The sequence below is a fragment of the Carica papaya genome, chromosome 1 (assembly GCF_054855325.1).
Source record: "Carica papaya isolate Zhongbai chromosome 1, ASM5485532v1, whole genome shotgun sequence".
In the NCBI taxonomy this organism is placed as follows: Eukaryota; Viridiplantae; Streptophyta; class Magnoliopsida; order Brassicales; family Caricaceae; genus Carica; species Carica papaya.
This window is the reverse complement of record NC_142309.1, coordinates 18537551-18558174: the sequence shown is the minus strand read 5'-3', so window position 1 is coordinate 18558174 and position 20624 is coordinate 18537551. Positions and strand designations below refer to the sequence as shown.

Here is a 20624-nt window from a genome sequence, read left to right as displayed (position 1 = left end):
TACATTATATCAGTGAATTCAGAATTTTTAATACAATCACAAAATCCAAACTCATATTAAAGATTTTTAAAAACTATAATTTGAATTTGATTTATAATCATAGCTCTTTTCCAATTCAGATATGTGGTATTTGTATTGTAATTTAAATTAAATACAAGTTAAAATTATACAAACTCTTAAGCATGCTACCAAATTAAATATATACCAAGGATTTATATATTTCCATATAATGGAATAGGGAAGCGAAATGAGTATGCGGAATAATCTTTTACCTTTTTTCTTCAAAGTCACAGATTTACACGTACATATATTTATATATAATGTAATAATTAACTTTCTAAAAATAATAAATTTATTACGTACTTAAAGAGCTTCAATATTTTCATATACTAAGTGTGTTGATACCAAATTCTAAACTCTTTTAAATCTCTCGAGATATAGATTACAATAAATGCGAGATAACTGACTACTGTATATACATATATATACATATATATACATACACACACATATATACAAAGAGACGGAACTATCATATAAATGTACTTTATAGGGTGATTATAGAAGATTAAATATTTTTAAAGATTTGCGGAATTGTACTTAACAAGAATGTAAAATAAACAACACTCATGAAACACACATATACTTATTACCTCGATCCAAGACTAACAACGACAACATTTATAAAGAAAAAAAAAACACACACGCACACACACAAGAACACCACTTGAAAGTAAGCAAATACAAAACTCAAGCCAATTGAAATCCCAAATTCCCAAAGCATTATTTGAAAGACAAGACAAACAAAAACAAAAGACACGATAGTGAAACTCTTTAAACTAGCCCTTGATTCTTTTCAAGATAATCAACAAACTTAGTCATTAAAATCCTTGGCCGCTTCCTAGAACATTCCCTGCAAGAGGAGGCTGCATTGTTTTCGGATTATCACCGTTAGCCGCCTCATTTGGATTGTCCACAATGAAGTTCTCATCATCTAATGGATCCGCAAACAGCATCTCTAGAGTGAAGCCATCAAATACTGAGTCTAGATTTGAATCATCTGGCACAATACGTATCATATTTAAAGCATCGGATGTTGTGCTAATTGGATCATTTGGTGTATGAGGCATAGTACTCGGATTAAAAAACTCATTAGGCCCGATATTTGGATCATTTGACAAATTAATATCCATTGTTGCAATTTGGTTCCCGAAGGCATCAGACATTATGTCTGGATTATCTCCTGCATTAAGTGCTGCAATTGGATCATCTGACTCAATCATGACTAAATTATTGAAGAGATCCCTAGGCATGGCCTTCAAGTCATCAACAGGATCTAACGCCATGCTTGAATCATTCAACGGGTTATCCATCATCATTATGTTGGGATTGCCAGAGTCTAGGTTACAGAAGCTACTCAGGGGAGGAGTTGAATTAATACTGCTGGGGGCATATTCATGAGTTGGGTTGCTGGGCATACTAGGCATGGGGAGAGTAATCAAGGCCTTCATTGCTGGATCTGAGTAAAACATCCCGTCATCCTTTGGAGAACCCTCAGCTGAACTCAAGTTACCTTGTTCCTTCTTTAGCTTCTTTGCAAGTTCGGCAACATCATTCCACAAGGCCTTCATACCAGCATCCAAAACTTCAAGCTCTTCCAAGCTGAATTTGTCCATTGAATGCGTATACCAAAGCTCTTTCATCAATCCTTTTCTTCTTTGTTTGAGCTCTTTACCTCGCTTCCTTGCTGCCTCCTCCTTGTCTTGAGCCTGTTATCATATATACATATTCATGTATTTGCAGTATTAGATAAGCAATTAGGCTAAAGATTTGAAAGTCCAACAAAAAATTCAAACTATATGACGTTACATCATAGATTTAAGTATTAGTGACTCATGACAATTTTTAGATTATCATAAATGGATATTATAAAAAAAAGATAACAAATAAGTTGCTAACACCTCATTGATCCTACTGATTGTTTGTTGAGTATCATTGTCGTTGTCAGGATCTTAACTGGACGAACATCAATACTAAGAAAATGATCAATCACAATATCGATATTAGGATTGCCATAGCAGAAGGCCCTATTTCCAGGGGAGAAAACAATAAGGCCAACATCTGGTCTACAAAGAGTGGAAAGTTCACTCGCCTTCTTGAAAAGGCTACTTCGATGTTTTGAGAAAGTAACTTGGAGACTGGCTTCATTCTCCATCTTTTTTAACTCGATCTTTTGATGACCTTTACTTTTACTTGATGTCCCCTCATCTGCCATTGCTAAAACTGAAAATAACAAAAGATAACCTCGGCAAATTGAGAAGAAGATAATGGAGATTATGATGAGAAGATGTAAGTATACTATTATTGCAATTGACGAAAAACTATGCAAGGTATTTATAAGGTTTGAAGGTACCACTTGAGGCTATCCAAGTTGAGTTAGGTGGATTTACTTAACTTTTATGCATTTACATTTCTGGGTAGAATCCTTTTTTCATTAAAATATAAGGTAAGGAATATCTTGACATAATCCAAAACTTAAATTTCTGATACTATCAAGAATTCTTTACCTTTCATACTAGTACATAGTAAAACATTCATTTATGAATTTTGATTTGCTTACATCTCAAGGAAAAAACTTATTCTTCATTTGTCAATGATCGTATGAGCACGGCGATCTTGGAATATAAAAATAGAAAGTTTACACAAGTATGTTGAACCTAAATTCCCTTTAATGTATTTTCCTTATTCATAGTTCATTTAATTATTTTCTACTAAATAAAAAAATTTGTTCTTATCATGGTCGTCAAGATGATCTTATTCAACTATTAGTATTTCATTCATTTAGTATAATGCTAGAGATAAGTTAAATTTCTTTAATTATTGGTGAATTTTAATAAAATTTCATCGAGATAGTTTATATGTTTATATATTTTTTATGTTCCAGTCTTCTTATCTAGCTTCTATCACTGGATGCATTTGTGAACAAATTATTACTACTTGATTTAAACTAAGGAAGAAATTCATCCTTGGCGCATTAATGATCATGACAAATACAAAAATGAAATGTATACGTAAGTGTATAGAACCTAATTCTCTAATATTGACTAAAACAAACTAATGTTCAATATTATTCTTTTTCATGCATTTCACTTACTAACAATTCATATAACTGTTTTTATGTAAATCAACAAGTTAAGTTTTATAATGGTCAGTAAGGTGATCTTATCTAACAACTAATATGTCGTTCATTGTGTAATCCTAGGGGGAAGTTAAAAATGTTTTTACCCTGAATAAATTTAATAGTCTCATCGATATGATCTATCTATTTGTTTTTTATTTATTTATTTCAGTTTTTTTGTTTGGTTTTTATTATTAGATGCATTCATGAATAAATTATTGCATCAAGTTTGGTTCAATCTCAAAGAAGAAATTTATTAATGGCATGGAAATGATCATAATAGCCACGATCTTCGAACACAAAATAGAAAGTTTATGAACATTTATATAACCTAATGCTCTTACATCATGCATAAATTAACTAAAGTGAAATAGTTCAAGAGTTTTTGCCTTTTATGCTTTTCCCGTATTAACATATCATTTAGTTGTTCTCAAGTAACTTAGAAGGCTCGATTTTAACATGGTCAAAAAGATGATCTTATCTGATAATGAATATGTCATGCACTCGGTATAACGCAAGAGAGAAGTTAAATTCTACCGTTATTATTGAATTTGACATAATCTCATTGATATAAACGTGTCTATATATTTTTTATATTCCAGTCTTCTTGTTCTGTTTTTGTCCTTGAACGCAATATGTTCTTCATGCATATCTGTTTGTGTTTCATAAGGCTTCAAAATGTAAACAATATATCATAATAGTATTGCCATGTTAATGCATCATTCAGCAGCCCTTCCTATTTCTCTTTCTTTTTTTTTCTATTTAATCTTAAATCTATTAGTATGTTTTTCCTTATCGGCCTCCTTTATTGCTCTCAAGATTAATTTTGCTCTCAAAATTGAAAGATATTTAGTTTTAGTGTACAAAATTAGTCTGAAAATATGTTTAACAACAAATCTTTTGAAATAAAATTTTAAGACTGAATATCACACTTATATGCATTGATTAAGCATCTGGTAAGAAATATGTTTTCCTTAGCGAAAAAATTTCATTCTTTGTTACGAGTTTTTTAAAAAATAGTAAGATAAGTATACAAAAATAAGACCCTCGTTAATCAAAATTGAATGGATCACATGAACCAGGAAGCAGAGTCAAATTCTCCCGTATAAATATATGTTTGAAACTCTGGTTTAGAAATATGTTCAGACTAAAAACAGAAGAGATTATTGGTTTTAGATTGAAAGATCTTTTAGCTGCTGTGGATCGACTTCAGATGGTGCTCGGGTGAGAGCACACTGTACGATAGTTTTCTTTAAGAAAGCTATGACATCTCTTATTTACTAGCTCCTGCTAACAATATAACCAATCTATCCAATCCATATGCAGTGTCCCCTGCATTTCAGAAGCATTGCCAGCAATTTTTTTATTACAAAATTTAGTAGCTGTCTTCACATAATAGCTACAATATGATCAATATTTGATACCTACACCGAACTTAGAGTAGAGAAGGATGTCTTCATGGGAAAAAGATATAAATTGTAGACATACACGAGTTGAAGATCCAGTGTAAAAATATAGAAAATAGAAATTTAAATGGAATAGAAATAAAAAAAAAATTGAGAAAGAGAATAATATGCTGAGTAGATTTATGATTCCAACATAGCTCCAAATTCAATATAGGAGTGTAATAGCCAGATTTATGATTAAATACGTATATACATTTCAATAAAACGCGCACTTATATCTGTACATGCATCATCTTTTTAATGCACAATTTATTTTTATTTTTCCTATCATGTCGTTCTTACAATTTTTTTGTTAAATAAGAATAAATTAACTATATTATACTTTTAAAGTTGATCTCTATATAGATCTACTACTTACCTTCTCTAGAACCTATATGTTCTATTTTTATTTGGATTCATACAGTCATTTAGTATCATACATACATTTAAATTGTACATAAGAAAATAGTAGATTATAATTTTTACGTAATTTAATTCTTGTGCATGCTAATTATTCCATAAATTTACCTGAATAACAAAAACTCATGCCTGTGTAATCTAATATCTATCTCTAAGCTGAAAGCTTTTGATATTGAAAAATTCTAGTATGCTTACCTCAAGCTCTAAACTTTCCTCAATCTCTCGAGGTATGGTATACAATAAATAAGAGATAATAGATCACTGTATATATATACACACACACACACATATATATATATATAATAGAGGCTAAACTCTTGTATATATGTGTTTTACATATTGTATGGTGAATATAAATGAGTAAATATTTTGATAATAATTGTTTATATATTAAAATAATACATATTACGATATGTTATATAAGTAGCAGTTGATAGTGTCACAACGCATGACAAAAAAAAAGCGTAGTAGAATGTTTGAGATATATACATATATATATATATAATCAAGCGCAAAGGGTTTTAAGGAAGAAAACTTATATTAAGAACTAGATGCAGTATCACTGAACGATTACAAAGTACTTAAACAAATAACATAAAATAAGACGCTTCTTATTTTCTAGAACAAACCGTTACTCGTTAGAAGCTAAAATCCTAAAACCCAACATAATATAAAGACTAATACTGAGGCATTTACTGTGCCGGAAAAATTAAAAATTCATTTTAAATAAATAAAAAAAGTTCACTTAGAAGAATCCTTGGCCAAATCCATGATACTTTGGAGGCATCATATTCAGATTGTTGAATGGAACAATGCTAGAACTGAATCCAGCAGGCTTTGTCTCAAAAGGAAGACTTGCTCCACCGGAAGAACTTCCCAGAAAAAGTGGATGGTTAGGATGATGATGATGAGGATGAGGATGAGGATAAGGAAGATGAGGATGAGGATGAGGAAGATGATGATGAGGATGATGATTATTTTGGGTACGAATCAAAATCTTCTCAGCATGCTTAGCCACATTCTTCTTCAGTTCATCGAGAGAGGCCTTCAGTTGTTGAAGTTGTGTCAAGCTCATATCGTTCTTGCGAGCCATCCACCAACATTGATTCTCATTTGCCTTTTTCATATGGTTAAGCTCTTCGCCTCGCTTCTTCTCGATTTCGAGTTGGTTAAGAACCTGTACATGTGGTAAAATTAATATATATTATTTATACCGAAAATGTTTTATTTGAAAGGAAATTAATTAAAATAACCTGAGTGAGCTGCATTTTTAGCTCACGGACACTAGTGTTCCGATGAGCCTCAATGAGTTTCATGGTTCCAGATGCAGCTTGTGGTGGTTTACCACTAACAAAACGTTCCAACACAGTTTGGACACAAGGATGGCCAAAAGAGAAGACCTTCTGACCGGGTGAGAAGATGATAATAGCAATCTCAGCCCCACATAGAGTGCTCAATTCACTCGCCTTCTTGAAAAGTCCGGCTCGACGTTTGGAGAAAGTGACTTGGAGATTGCTTTCATTATTCATCTTCGCCATTTCAACCTTTTGCCTTCCCTTACTCTTTCTCACCATGGTTACAAGTATTGAATATGTGCATAATGCATTTTTAATGCGCTATTTATTTTTACTTTCACTACCATGTCTTTCTTAAAAAATTTCAGTAGTCTGAGACTTTTCAGATGTATTTCCGTATGAACTACCTGCACTGCTAGTAGACAGGAAAGTCAAATTCACCATAGACCTTCAGCCAGGTACCCAGCCTATTTCGATTGCTCCTTACCACATGAGTCATGTTGAGATGGAGCAACTGAGAAAATAGATCACTGAATTACCGAACAATGGATTCATCCGATATAGTGTGTCCCCTTGAGGTGTCAGAGTCACATTTGTAAGAAAGGGAGATAGGACGTTGAGGTTATGTATTAACTACAGAGGCCTGAACAAGGTCACGATCAAGAACAAGTACCCCCTCCCTAGGATTGATGATCTTTTTGATCAATTGCAGAGTGCCCAAGTCTTCTTCAAGATAGATCTGCATTTAAAATACCATCAAGTAAAGATCAGGGCAGAAGACACCCCCAAAACGGCCTTTCAAACTATATACGAACACTATGAGTTCCTGGTCATGCCATTTGAACTAATTAATGCTCCAGCCATCTTCATGGACTTGATGAACAGGGTTTTTAGACAATTCCTAAATCATTTCGTCATTGTGTTCATCGATGATATCTTGATTTATTCAAAAAGCAGAGAGGAACACGCTCACTATCTGACTCAGGTTTTGCAAGTTCTTAGAGAGAAGAAGTTGTATGTAAAGTTGAGTAAGTGTAAGTTCTGGCTTGAGTAGACTACCTTCCTAGGGCACATCATATCAAAAGATGGAGTGTCGGTGAACCCCAAAAAAGTTGAAGCAATGGTCGGCTGGGAAAAATTGACCTCGGTTAAGAAGATTCGTAACTTTCTAGGGATGGCAGGTCATTATCGCAGATTTGTAGAAGGATTTTCTAGCCTAGTTGCTCCTCTAACTCGGCTCATAAAGAAGAACGTCAACTTTGAGTGGAATAAGGAATGTAAAAGAAGTTTTTTAGAACTAAAGAGACAGTTGACTACCGCACCTGTGTTAGCCTTGCCGAGCGAATAGGATGGATATACAATTTATAATGATGCCTTCTACCTACGGTTGGGTTGTGTTTTGATGCAGCATGGGAAGATCATAGCCTATGAGTCTATGCAGTTGAAGAGTTATGAGAAAAACTAATCCACCCATGACTTAGAACTGGCTGCAATTATCCACGCCATGAAGACTTAGAGCTATTACTTGTATGGGGAGACCGTTCATATCTATACCGATCATAAGAGCTTGAAACACATATTCACTCAAAATGACCTCAACATGTGTCAGAGAAGGTGGATAGAATCCTCAAGGACTATGATTGCAATATCTTATATCACCCGGGTAAGGGCAACGTGGTAGCCGACGTACTTAGTAGGAAAAATGCAGGCAGATAAGGACCGCACAACAGGTACGACTTCAGGACATGAAGAGAGTCACATGTTTGGGCCATCTGACTATTCAACCTGAGTTAATCCAGAGAATAAATGAAGCTCAGTCCGTCGATTCCACCCTAGCAGCCCTCAAGAAAGATGCAGAATAGGGAGTTAATTCAGAATTTTGAGTTTCTGCCGATGGGTTGCTCAAATTTCAGGACAGGATGTGTGTTCCAGGTGACAATGAGTTGAAAATGGATATCATGACAGAGACCTATAGCTCAAAGTTTGTCATGCATCTCAGAAGCACTAAGATGTATCAAAGTATACGACCCCAATTTTTGTGGAACAGGATGAAAAGAAGATGTAGCTAACTTTGTTTCTAAGTGTTTGGTATGTCAGCAGGTCAAGACAGAGCATCAACACTCAGGTGAGCTACTTCAACCATTACCAATTCCGGAGTAGAAGTAGGAACATATCACCATGGATTTCGTAACAGGATTGCCTAAGGCACGCTCAAGACATGATGTCATATAGGTAATTGTTGACCAGCTTACCAAGTCTTCCCACTTCTTGGCTATCAGGATGACTGATCCATTAGACAAGTTAGCAAGAATGTATATCCGGGAGATAGTCAGATTATATGGAATACTAGTGATAGTAGTATCCGACAGAGACCCCAGGTTCACTTCTCGATTCTCTTCTAGCTTTCAGCAAGTCAAGGAAATGAAACTACCCATTAGTATTGCATTTTACCCTCAAACCAATAGACAGTCAGAAAGAACAATCCGCACACTTGAGAATATGTTTCGAGCTTGTGTCCTTAACTTCGGGGGCCATTGGAATGACTATCTATCCCTGATAGATTCTGTCTATAACAACAGCTACCAAACAAGTATTGACATGCCTCTGTATGAGGCGTTGTACGGCTGCCCATGCAGGTCGCCAATATGTTGGGAAGAATTGGGTGATAGGAAACTGTTCGACCCAGATCTCGTAGAGGAGACTACAGACAAAATAGTTAAGATCAAGAAGAACATTCAAACGGCTCAGAGCAGACAGAAGAGTTATGCGGACACCCGAAGGAGAGATTTAGAATTTGAGAAAGGCGATCGGGTGTTCCTTAAAGTCACATCTTTCAAAGAAATTCGTAGGTTTGGCAAGAGAGGGAAGTTGAATCTCTAGTTTATTGGGCCATTTGCAATCTTAGACAGAATTGGTACCGCCGCTAACTGGCTGACACTACCTCCAGAACTTTCTAGGGTCCATAATGTGTTTCATGTGTCCATGCTACGCAAGTATAACCCGGACCCCTCTCACTTCTTGGCCCATGAGTCTCTTTCACTCTAAGAGGATCTTTCCTACGAGGAAGTACCGGTCGATATTATGGACTGAAAGTGCAGATTACTCTGCAACCAGGAAATTCTCTTTGTCAATGTCCTATTGTAGAATCACACACCAAAAAAAGCCACATGAGAACTAGAATCAGACTTCAGAGCCCAACACCCTCCAACTATTTAATTTAGTGAAAGAGAGACAAATTTGAGGGACCAAATTTTTTTTAAGAATGGGAGAGTTGTAATACTCAAATTAATTTAATTATAATTTAAATTAATTTATAAATATAATTTTTGAATTTTTTGAATTTTAATTTAATGAAAAAATGAAGGAAAATAGGAGGGGGATGAAATTGAAAATAATTTTGGGAAAAATTGGTAAAAATTTGGATTCTATGGGTATTTTTGAAAAAAAAAAACAAAAACTTGAAGTCAAAATGTAATATAGAAAAGGATACCCAATCAGCAGCCCCGACAAACCAAAATGCGCCGCGTGGCAAAGGACGCTAATGCGGTGCCACACGGGCGATCTACGTGCCTACGATCAGATGGTTCAGATCCGCTCCCGTGCGCACGGACGGCTCATATTGGTGCACTACCCAAACGCGATCAAATAGTCATAATTAAATGCGATCAACGGTCCAGATCTACTTCTTATTTAATCGTGATCGGATGGTCCAGATCAAATACGATGAACAGCCTAGATTAAAAGGGAACTAGTGTAAATAACCCTCTTCACACCAAACCCTAACCCTAGCCACTGGATACCTCACCGGAGAAAAAGACCCAGCCGTTGGGAAGGAGAGCCGCCACCACCCGTTGTCGCGCCAGAACCACTTCCGACTACCAAAAGAGGTAAAAATTTTCTCCTATGCTTGGAATTCAATTTAAAACACCCCCATGGACAAATTGAAGCCAAAAAACCGACAGATTAGCCGAAAACTGTGGGTAAAGCCCGGCGCCGCCGCCGCGAGAAATTTCAAAAACTGCCTCCGATGAGGCCCTTCCCAATTCCCGTTCTGTGAAATTTTTCCACCATTGTAATCACCTTTTTCTTCTTTACATGTTAACTGAAGCAAATACCCAACCACAAAAGTGAGCTGGCAGAGCCGCCGCATTGGAGAGCCCCGCCGCTGGTGAGTTTCAATTTTTTTTTGCCAACCGAGCTCTCTTAACATATTTTCTCATAGGGATTGATGCAATACCAGTTGAAAATAGCCAACCTGAGCTCGATCGCCGCCGAAGCACAGAATTCTAAAATTAGCCAAAAAGGGGTCCTCACACTGTTTTTGGGTTTTTTGGGATATCTGTAGCTACTTGTAGTGTGTTTTAATCCCTGAAGAAAATTTCAGAGAATTCGGGGATCGGCGGTAGGCGCAGTCAATAAGTTTCACTTTTCGGACATCGAATTGAATGAGAATCTCTCACCATATTCTCTGTTATGGAACTGAAGTTAAATTAATAATAATACAGTGTTTTGTACAATTTAGGAAATATCCATAATTAAATATGAGTTACTAATGGAGCTAGAACCAAAAATTATTTACTGTTGCTTCTGTTGATTGTTTTTAAAGTATGAATGCATGAGAGTATCTGATTGATCGATTTTATAGTTTTGAATGTATGCATTTTTTGTTTTATGGGTTTACAGCTGAATTGGGAAAAATAGAGATTAAAAAAAAAACGGAAAATTGTGTGATTAAGTGAAAGGATAAAACGGCAGCCTTACTGGATATCTTGGGAGATGGTGGATGGACCAAGTACATAAGAAACCCTACCGTGAACGTTGCCTCATACCGGATGGGGTATCGAGATTTGATAATTTGGCACTTATACTGGACGGAGTATGGAGACGACTCGTTTTACACTCATACCGGACGAAGTATTGAGGTTTAGTAGTTTGGTGCTCATACCGGACGGAGTATGGGGACGACCCGTTAATTTGAAATATTAAAGGAAATGGTTCATGTGTTGTATGCCCATCCCTATGAACCCCCATGGATACTAGTAGGTTGATAAAGGAGAGAATTATTGTTTAAATCGTTTACATATAAAATCATGATTTAAGTTATGTCATTGTCTCTATAAGTTGTTTATAAATCTCACTACAGTAAGTAGATGGTAAAAGATTTTGTTTATGATAACTGAATTTGTTTAATTAAGAGCTCTATTAATTGTTTTAATTTTTCTACCAACCTTCATTTCTGTGTCAGTGAGTAGCGTGATATTCTTACTGGGCTAGTGTAGCTCATTCTTTATTTAACCATTTCAGATCAAGAGAACTAGGATCCAGAGTCCAATCCATAAGAGGGTTGCGAGTAGGATACCAGTTTTATTTATTTTACATTTATTTCCTTATTTTCTTCGTATTTCCTTCAAATGGTAATTTTCGTAGTACTATTTGAGACTTTAAGTTTTTGTGTAAAGAATGTAAACCTTAATTATTTATTTTGCCTCCGCACTAAATTCATAATTTATTTCTTTTAGAATTTATGAGGTCGTTACACTTAATGCCCTGTCCGGCATGAGGGTGAAACAGGCCGTCTCCATACCCCGTCTGGTATGAGTGCCAAAATACTAATCTTTGATACCCCGTCCGGTATGAGGCAACGTTCACGGTAGGGTTCTCTATATACTCGGTCCGTCCACCATCTCCTAGGATATCCAGTAAGGCTACTGTTCATCCATTTACTTAATCAAATAATTTTTCGTTTACCTTTAATTTCTAATTTTTCACTTTAACCGTAATTACATGAAACAAGCAATACATGCATCAAGGAAACACAATCGCATCATCATATAAATTTCAGTGTATTATCATGCATTCAAAAACTATAAAATCAACCAATCAGCTAAACATGGAAAACAGTAATAAATAATCAGTTCCGGCTCCATTAGTGACTTGTAATTAATTGTAGATATTTTTTAAACTATTCAAAATACTGTATTATTATTAATTAAACTCCAATTCCATAATAAGGAATAAGGTGAGGGATTCTTACACAAATTAATGTCCGAGATGCTAAACTTTCAGTCGTACCTACTGATGGGTCCCCGAGATTCCTTGAATTTTTATTTAAGGATTAAAACATATTTCAAGTACCTAGAAATATTCTAAAAAACTCAAAATCAATCTTAGAAACTCTTTTTGGCCAATTTTGGAATTTTGACACGGCAGCTCCACCGTGCTTTGGTGACGACATTGCCGCCTACAACGGTGGTTTACCTCGAGTTGGCCGTTTTCGGCCATTTTCGGTTGATTTCGGCTAGTTTTGTACCCATCCCTACGAGAAAATACGTTAAAAGATCTCGAATGGCTAAAAAAAGTCAAAAATCAAAGCTTACCGGCAGTAGAGTTTTCCAGTGCGGCGGCTTTGCTGGCTCACCTTCGCGGTTGGGTATTTTACTTTAGTCAACCTGTAGAGAAAAGAATGGTGATTACAAATGGTGATTACAGTGGTAGAAAAATTACACGAAATGGAAATCAGGAAGGGCCTCATCAGAGGTAATTTTTGCTTTTTTTTGCGGTGGTGCTGCCGGGCTTTGGCCCGCAGTTTTCGGCTCATCCGCTGGTCCTTTTGCTCCGATTTGGCTATGGAGGTGTTAAAAATTGAATTTCAAGTGAATGAGAAAAAATTTACCTTTTTTGGCGGTCGAAAGTGGCTCCGGCGCGACGGCAAACGACGGTCGACTACCTTCCCAGCGACTGGCTCTTCTTCTCTGGCGGTGGGGTCTGACGGCTAGGGTTAGGGTTTGGTGTGAAGAGAGTTATTTATATTCATATTCTTTTAATCTGTATCGTTCATCACGTTTGATCTTGACCGTCCGATTGCGTTTAAATAGGAAGTGAATATGGATCATTCATCACGATTTAATCTGGACCGTCCGATCGCGTTTAAATAGGAAGTGGATGTGGACCGTCCGATCGTGTTTAAATAGAAAGTGAATCAGGACCATTCATCGTGATTTGATCTGGACTGTCTGATCGCGTTTTAAAAAGTGAACAAATCCAGACTGTCCATGCGCGCGGGAACAAATTCGGACCGTCCGATCGTGAACACGCGAATCGTCAACGTGGCTTCCCGCGTAGCACCGCGTCAACGTGCCTTGCCACACGGCGGGCTCTGATTTGTCGGAGCTGTTGACTGGGTGTCCTATGTATCACAATTTTCTCAAATTATATTTTGACCATCAGTTTCTGATTTTTTTTTTCAAAAACACCCACATAATTCAAAATTTCATCTATTTTTTTCAAAATTATTTTCAATTTCATCCTACTCTTATTTTTCTTCATTTTTACATTAATAAAAATTTTAAAAATTAAAAAAATTAAAAATTTATATTTATACAATTAATTTTAATTATATTAAAATAAATTAAGGGTATTACAATTTTATTTTAATTTTTTTTATTTAATACAGACTTAATGTTAAGACCAAATTTAATAAAAAAAAAACAAATTGAACAAAATATAAATTTGATAATAAAAATAAATACTATTAAATATTTAAATAATAAAAATAAATAAAAAGCGATTATTTAATCTAAATACTAATTAATAATTAAAAAATAAAATTTAAAATATTATTAATCACAAATATAAAATTTTCTATCAATAATGGTTTGGAAAAGCTAATGCTTGCAAACTATTATTACGCACTTGCAACGGTAAAACTAAAAAAAAATTCACTCTCTTTACAAAAAGGCAAAAAGAATTAAATATTTATATTTTCGAAAATTTTAAATGAAAAAGGGCAGGACAGGAAAAGAAAATGATGTGAACGAAGCATAGGATTCCAGATATTTGTCAGAAAGAAACTCCCCCCTTCATCTTCAACCTTCTGCTCGCCAACTTCTGTCTTTCCATGGCTTCTTGATAACTTCTAAACTTGACCGCATATAGACAAAACCCAACCACTTTTCACTTTCTCCAACTCCACCTCTTTCCCCCCAAAACTACACAAACCCAAAACAACTCATGGCCGAACCACAACACCCGCCGCCACCTGCGGAGGCTCCGGCAGCGCCGTCGCCGCCCTCTTCCGCTGCCGAAAATGCTTCCCCTGCACCGGACAAGGAAGACCCACCAGCACAGCCAACATTAACTGAACAGACTCCGCCTCCTCCTCTTGATCCTCTTCCTTCTGATGAACCTCCGGAAATTCCAGAAAAGGAAGAGCAACAGCCGCCGGAAACGGAACCTGAGAAGACCTTGACGTTGGAGAAAGAACCGGAGCAGGTGACCGCGGAGTCTAGATCGCTTGCGGCAATGATGGAGAAAAAGGAGCTTCCGCCGCCGCAGCAGGAAGTAAGTGAGAAAACAGTGGCGGTTAACGCCGACGAGGAGGTTTCCGGCGTCGTGAAAGATAAAAGTAAGGCTCCTCAGAGCTTGGTTTCCTTCAAGGAGGAGAGCAATAACGTGGCTGATCTCTCTGAGTTCGAGAAGAAAGCTTTATTAGAATTCAAGCAGCTTGTTCAGGAAGCTCTAAACACTCGTTAATTCAGCTCTCCGCCACCTCCAAAAGAATCTACCATGGCGACTGAACCAAAAACTGAAGCAGTATCCTCCGCTGAGTCCGATGCTAGCACCACCATAAACCCACCTCAAGAACCAGCAGTTCCTTAAAAGCCACAAGAGAAATCTCAAGAAGAAGTGAAGCTGGAGACTCACTCGCCGGAGGAATTCTCCACTTGGGGAATTCCTCTTCTGAAAGATGACCGGAGCGATGTCATTCTGCTGAAATTCCTCAGAGCCAGGGATTTCAAACCCAAGGACGCTTTTATCATGATCAAGAACACAATTCAATGGAGAAAAGACTTCGGCATCGAGGAGCTTGTCGACGAAGATCTCGGCGATGACCTGGACAAAGTTGTGTTTATGCACGGACATGACAAGGACGGGCATCCAGTTTGTTACAACGTTTATGGAGAGTTTCAGAACAAGGAGTTGTATCAGAAGACATTTTCAAATGAAGAGAAGAGGATGAAGTTTTTGAGATGGCGGATTCAATTCTTGGAAAGGAGTATAAGGAAACTTGATTTTAGTCCTGGTGGTGTTTGTACTATTTTTCAGGTTAATGATCTGAAGAATTCCCCTGGACCTGGAAAAAGAGAGCTTAGATTGGCAACTAAACAGGCTCTGCACATTCTTCAGGACAATTACCCTGAGTTTGTGGCCAAACAGGTAATAATTAGAATGATAATCAAATTAATTGCTGATTAAATTTGAATTAACTAGGATTTAATCTTTTGAAATCAAGAAAACTCATAACATTTATTTATCGCATCAATAAATTGGATGAACATACAAGTCACCAAGAGTGTCATCTAATAAATGGATCACAACTCTTACAATGTATAAAAATTTGATCATGAAATTTAATAGTTTGTCCGTGGATGCATAATTACCATATAGTTAATTCATTTCATTTATTATATTTTAGATTAATTCAAAATGTGACTTCTACCAACTATTATTTAACTGAATAGTTGGTATATTTCTTCCTAGATTGTACTTCCCTGTATGTTTTTAATTAAATGTCATTTATATTGTTTTAAATTTGATGTATATATATATTAGTTAATTAACCAACACAGGTATTTATTCAAAAATAGAAACTCATAATTGTCAACGTAAAAACTTAACTCGCATAAATATGACATAATTGAAGGTTTTCCCAAAGATGATTCATGTTCTTATCGAAGCACGATTATGTGACTTTAATATCTTTTTTTTTTATATTTAGACGTTACCTTTGTCTTGAGTTAATGAGTTAAAAGTAAATTACTTAAAATATTTTCTCCTATTACAACTCTTAGAATAGTTGGTTGATTTCAACTTGAAAATAAAAATAAATGCATAGATAAAAAAATTATATTATTATTACACTCTTTGAAAGTACCGCAACACTGCAATGAAAAGGAACATGATGAAAACCCAAATGCTAAGGCACCAGATATCTAACATAAATAAAATAAAACAAACGGCAAGCATCGTGTTTACAACTCTTTTTAATTTCATCCTTCCAAGACTTAATCAAGAAATGTACTTAGTAGAATCTTTTTTTTCCCATTTCCTTGAATATATATATTGGGATTATCCTTGAACACGTTAGGTATCGCGTTTGGGTCGTTCAATACATGAGGCATCATGTTTAATTTGTTCTGAATTATAATCGTCTCAACTTCTTCAGTAACTTTCTTCTTCAATTCCTTAAGAGATGTCTTTAAATGCTCAAGTTGTGAGAAACTCATTTCCTTTTTCGGACCCATCCACCAACACTTACTCTCACATTTTTTTTTGTATTTCCTTTGTAACAGCCCCGGAAATTTAAAATGGAATTTTATATTCAAAAATATCAAATGCGGAAGCGATGTCAAAATTTGAATAACATCCCTTACACTGAAACCGAAACGTGCTCACAAAATATAAAAGATTAAACTACCTAAAGGAGAAACTTGAAAGTAAAAACTACGAATGTGACTATGGAGTCTTTAAGCGTCCCCTTCGTCGTCCTCTTGCAGAATTGGCTCGGGAACGATGTCCTCTTGATCTGAAATGATTAAATAAGGAATGAGCTACACTAGCCCAGTAAAGACATCACGATATCTCACCGTCACGGAGGTAAAGGTGGGTAGAAAACACAAAACGACCAATGGAGCATAATTTACAACAAATCCTTTTATCGATAAATAAAACCTTTACCATTTACTTACCTCGGTGAAATTCATAAAACAATATACGAAAGCAATAACATCATTATCATCATGGAAACATATATATGAACTGTATAACTTAATACCTATCACACTTTTCGTAATTCAATCGTTATACAACATATTTTCCTAATTCACCAGCCCACTAGTATCCATGGGGATCCATAGGGGTCCCGCTACCCGTAAATCCTTAATAATTGAAATCAAATTCCAGGGCCGTCCCCATACCCCGTCCAGTATGGGCGCCAAACCATAGACCTCATTACCCCGTCCGGTATGAGGGTGAAACGGGCCGTCCCCATACCCCGTCCGGTATGGGCGCCAAAACATATAAGATCTCCATACCCCGTCCGGTATGGGAGACCACAATCCCGGTAGGGTTCCCTACGGACCCGGTCCGTCCACCATCTCCCAGGATATCTAGTCAGGCTGATCACATTATACCATTATCCATTTACATAATTGTTCGTTCTCTTTTTCCTCAGTCAGCATCATTAATCCACATACAAGCAAGCAAAACGATAATTTATGCTAAGCAGACAACATACAACATCAATATCCCAGTCATTTAATCCATAATCAATAAAACAGTAAAACATGCACACGAAACTATAAAATGAAAACATCGAACCTCATGCTACGTTTAAAATTGTAAAACAGGCCAAATAACAATTAACCGACAAACACACTAGACTCGGGCTCCATTAGCGACCCTAAGCAATTTCACACATTCGTTGATTCATGAAATATCGTTTTATCATTTATTGAACTTTAAAACCGTGATAGGAAATAAGGTGAGGGGTCCTTACTCGTTTCGGGGTCCGAACACGGCTTCACAGTGCGCTTGCAGGCTGTCCCTAATTTTTCCTGAATTTTCCTCGGGGAACTGAAACGTACTACTGGTACCTGCACGTGTTCCAAAAAATCCCAAATTAGGCCCAGGGCCCCTTTCGGCCCAAATTGCAACTCCGGCACGGCGGCTCCGCCGTGCTCCGGCGACGGCGCCGCCGCTGGCGGCGGCGATTCGCCTCGGGTTGGTTGTTTTCGGCCGTTTCTGGCCGAATTCGGCCACACTCGCATCGGTCCCTGCGAGAAAACAACCCTAGGGCCCTCGGGGGGCCAAAAAATCACGGAAAAACGGAGCTTACCGGCGGCGGCGCTCTCGGGTGCGGCGGCTCTCCGGCGAGGTTCGTGTTTTGGTGATTCGGCTCCGGTCAACCTGTAGAGAAAAGAGTGGTGATCACGGTGATATAAAAATTGCATCAAACGGAGGCCGGGAAGGGCCTCATCGGAGGCAAAAACTGAGAAGGGCGTGGCGGCGCCGCTGGGCTTCGGCCGTGCATTCCGGCCGTTTGGCTGGGATTTTGGCTCCGATTTGGCCACAGGAGGAATCAGCATGGAAAAACGAGTCGGGGGTACGAAATTTACCTCGATCGGCGGTCGGAAGTTCCTCTGGTGCGGCGGCAGGTGGCGGCGGCCGGCTTCTGGTTCGTCTTCTCCGGCGAGTGGCAGGCGGCTAGGGTTTGTGGTCTGGTGTGGGGGTTCTATTTATAACCCCTTGCCTTTTGATCTCAACCGTCCATTTTGTTTTAATCTGGGCCGTCCGATCGCGCCCACGCGGATCGCCAACGTGGCCCTTTTTGGAACGACATGGTTTTACCATGTGGCAGGTCCCGGTTGGCCGGGAATGCTGACGTGGCTGCTGGCGTGGCTTTTTTTTTTTTTTTTTTTTTTTGTTTTTTCCTCCTCGGTCCGGGCGCTACATCCTTAAGCTATGCATTGCGATTTTTCTCGATTTCCAATTGATTGATAACCTATTTTTATATTTTTCAAATAATAAGTACAAGTCAGTATAAGTTTTAATCCAAGAAAAATAAGATCAAATAAGTATATTAAGTTTTAAAATCTAAATATGGTCTACTCAAACCTGTGTGAGGATCATATTGAGCTCATGTATCCTTGAGTTACGGTGAGTCTCAATGAGCGTCATGGCTCCTGAAGTATCTCGTGGAGGATTATCACAAATGAAATCTTCAATCACTTTTTCAACATAAGGATGACCAAAAGAAAAAGCCTTCTTACTAGGGGAAAAAACAATCATCGCAATATCAACGTCACAAAGAGTGGACAATTCACTAGCTTTCTTAAAAAGACCAGCTCTTCGTTTTGAGAAAGTTACTTGGAGGTTGGTTTCGTTACTCATCTTCACCATCTCAATCTTTTGACAGCCCTTGCCCTTCCTATCCATTGCTAAAAGTGAAAGAAAAAGACAATGTGAAGAAAAGATAAAAAAGTTGGTTTATAATTTACTAGGAACTGATAGAAAATGTGTAGTGTTTATAAGAGTCGTCGGACTGACATTATTATTTTGCACTATGCAACATCAAACTTTATTTAAATGGATTTTCTATATAAATTTTTTAATCTTTAATTACTTACTCATTTGGATTCATCTGATTGGGAAATATCATTTTATACTATTCAACATATAACTTGATTTATAAATTTATTAGCTTTAATTACTTACTCATTTGGAGTCAACATGTTAGACATTATCATTTTGCACTATCGAATACATAACTCGATTTAGATTAATTTTCTATATAAATTTTTTAACTTTAATTATTTATTCATTTGGAGCAGATTGCATATTATCATTTTGCACCATCCAATATATAAACTGATTTATAAATTTCTTAACTTTAATTACTTATTTATTGGGAATTATCAGGCTGGACATTATCATTTTGCACTATTCAATATTTAACTTGATTAAGAGAGATTTTTTATATAAATTTCTTACCGTTAATTACATCCTCATTTGGAGTTACCAAGCTAGGCATTATCATTTTTCACTATCAAACAAATAATCTGATTTAGATGAATTTTCTATATAAATTTCTGCCTTTAATTACTTACTCATTTGGAGTCATCAGGTTAGACATTATTATTTTGTACTATCTATAACTTGATCTAAATTGATTTTTTGCATAAATTTCTTAACTTAAATTACTTGCTCATTTGGAGTCACCAGATTGAGCATTATCATTATACACCATCCAGCATATAGCTTGAGTTAGGTTGATTTTCTGTATAAAATTTTTAACTTTAATTACGTACTCATTTGGAATCATCAGGCTGTGCATTATCATTTTGCACTATTCAACCTATAGTTTAAGTTAGGTAGATTTTCTATAAAAATTTCGTGGATTTAATTACTTACTTATTTGGTGTTACCAGATTGAGTTTATCATTTTGCACTATCCAACATATTGCTTGAGTTAGGTGAATTTTTTTTATAAATTTTTTTAACTTTAATTACTTACTCATTTGGAGTCACTAAGTTTGACATTATCATTTTGCACTATCCAATACATAATTTAATTTAGATGAATTTTCTATTCAAATTTATTTGCTTTAATAACTTACTTGTTTGGAATCATCAAGTTGGAAATTATCACTTTTCACCATCCAACACAACTTGATTTAGATGAATTTTTTATATAATTTTTTTTTTGGTTTTGATGACTTACTCGTT

At 36.3% G+C, this 20624-nt stretch overlaps 3 pseudogenes; 1 reads left to right on the top strand and 2 right to left on the bottom strand.

The window, feature by feature from the left end:
• Positions 1-5788: 5788 nt before the first annotated feature.
• LOC110810663 (agamous-like MADS-box protein AGL62 pseudogene) lies at positions 5789-7543 on the bottom strand (annotated as a pseudogene).
• A 6805-nt stretch (positions 7544-14348) lies between these two features.
• LOC110825825 (patellin-3 pseudogene) lies at positions 14349-15784 on the top strand (annotated as a pseudogene).
• A 3223-nt stretch (positions 15785-19007) lies between these two features.
• Positions 19008-19334, bottom strand: LOC110825827 (agamous-like MADS-box protein AGL62 pseudogene; annotated as a pseudogene).
• Positions 19335-20624: the final 1290 nt, after the last annotated feature.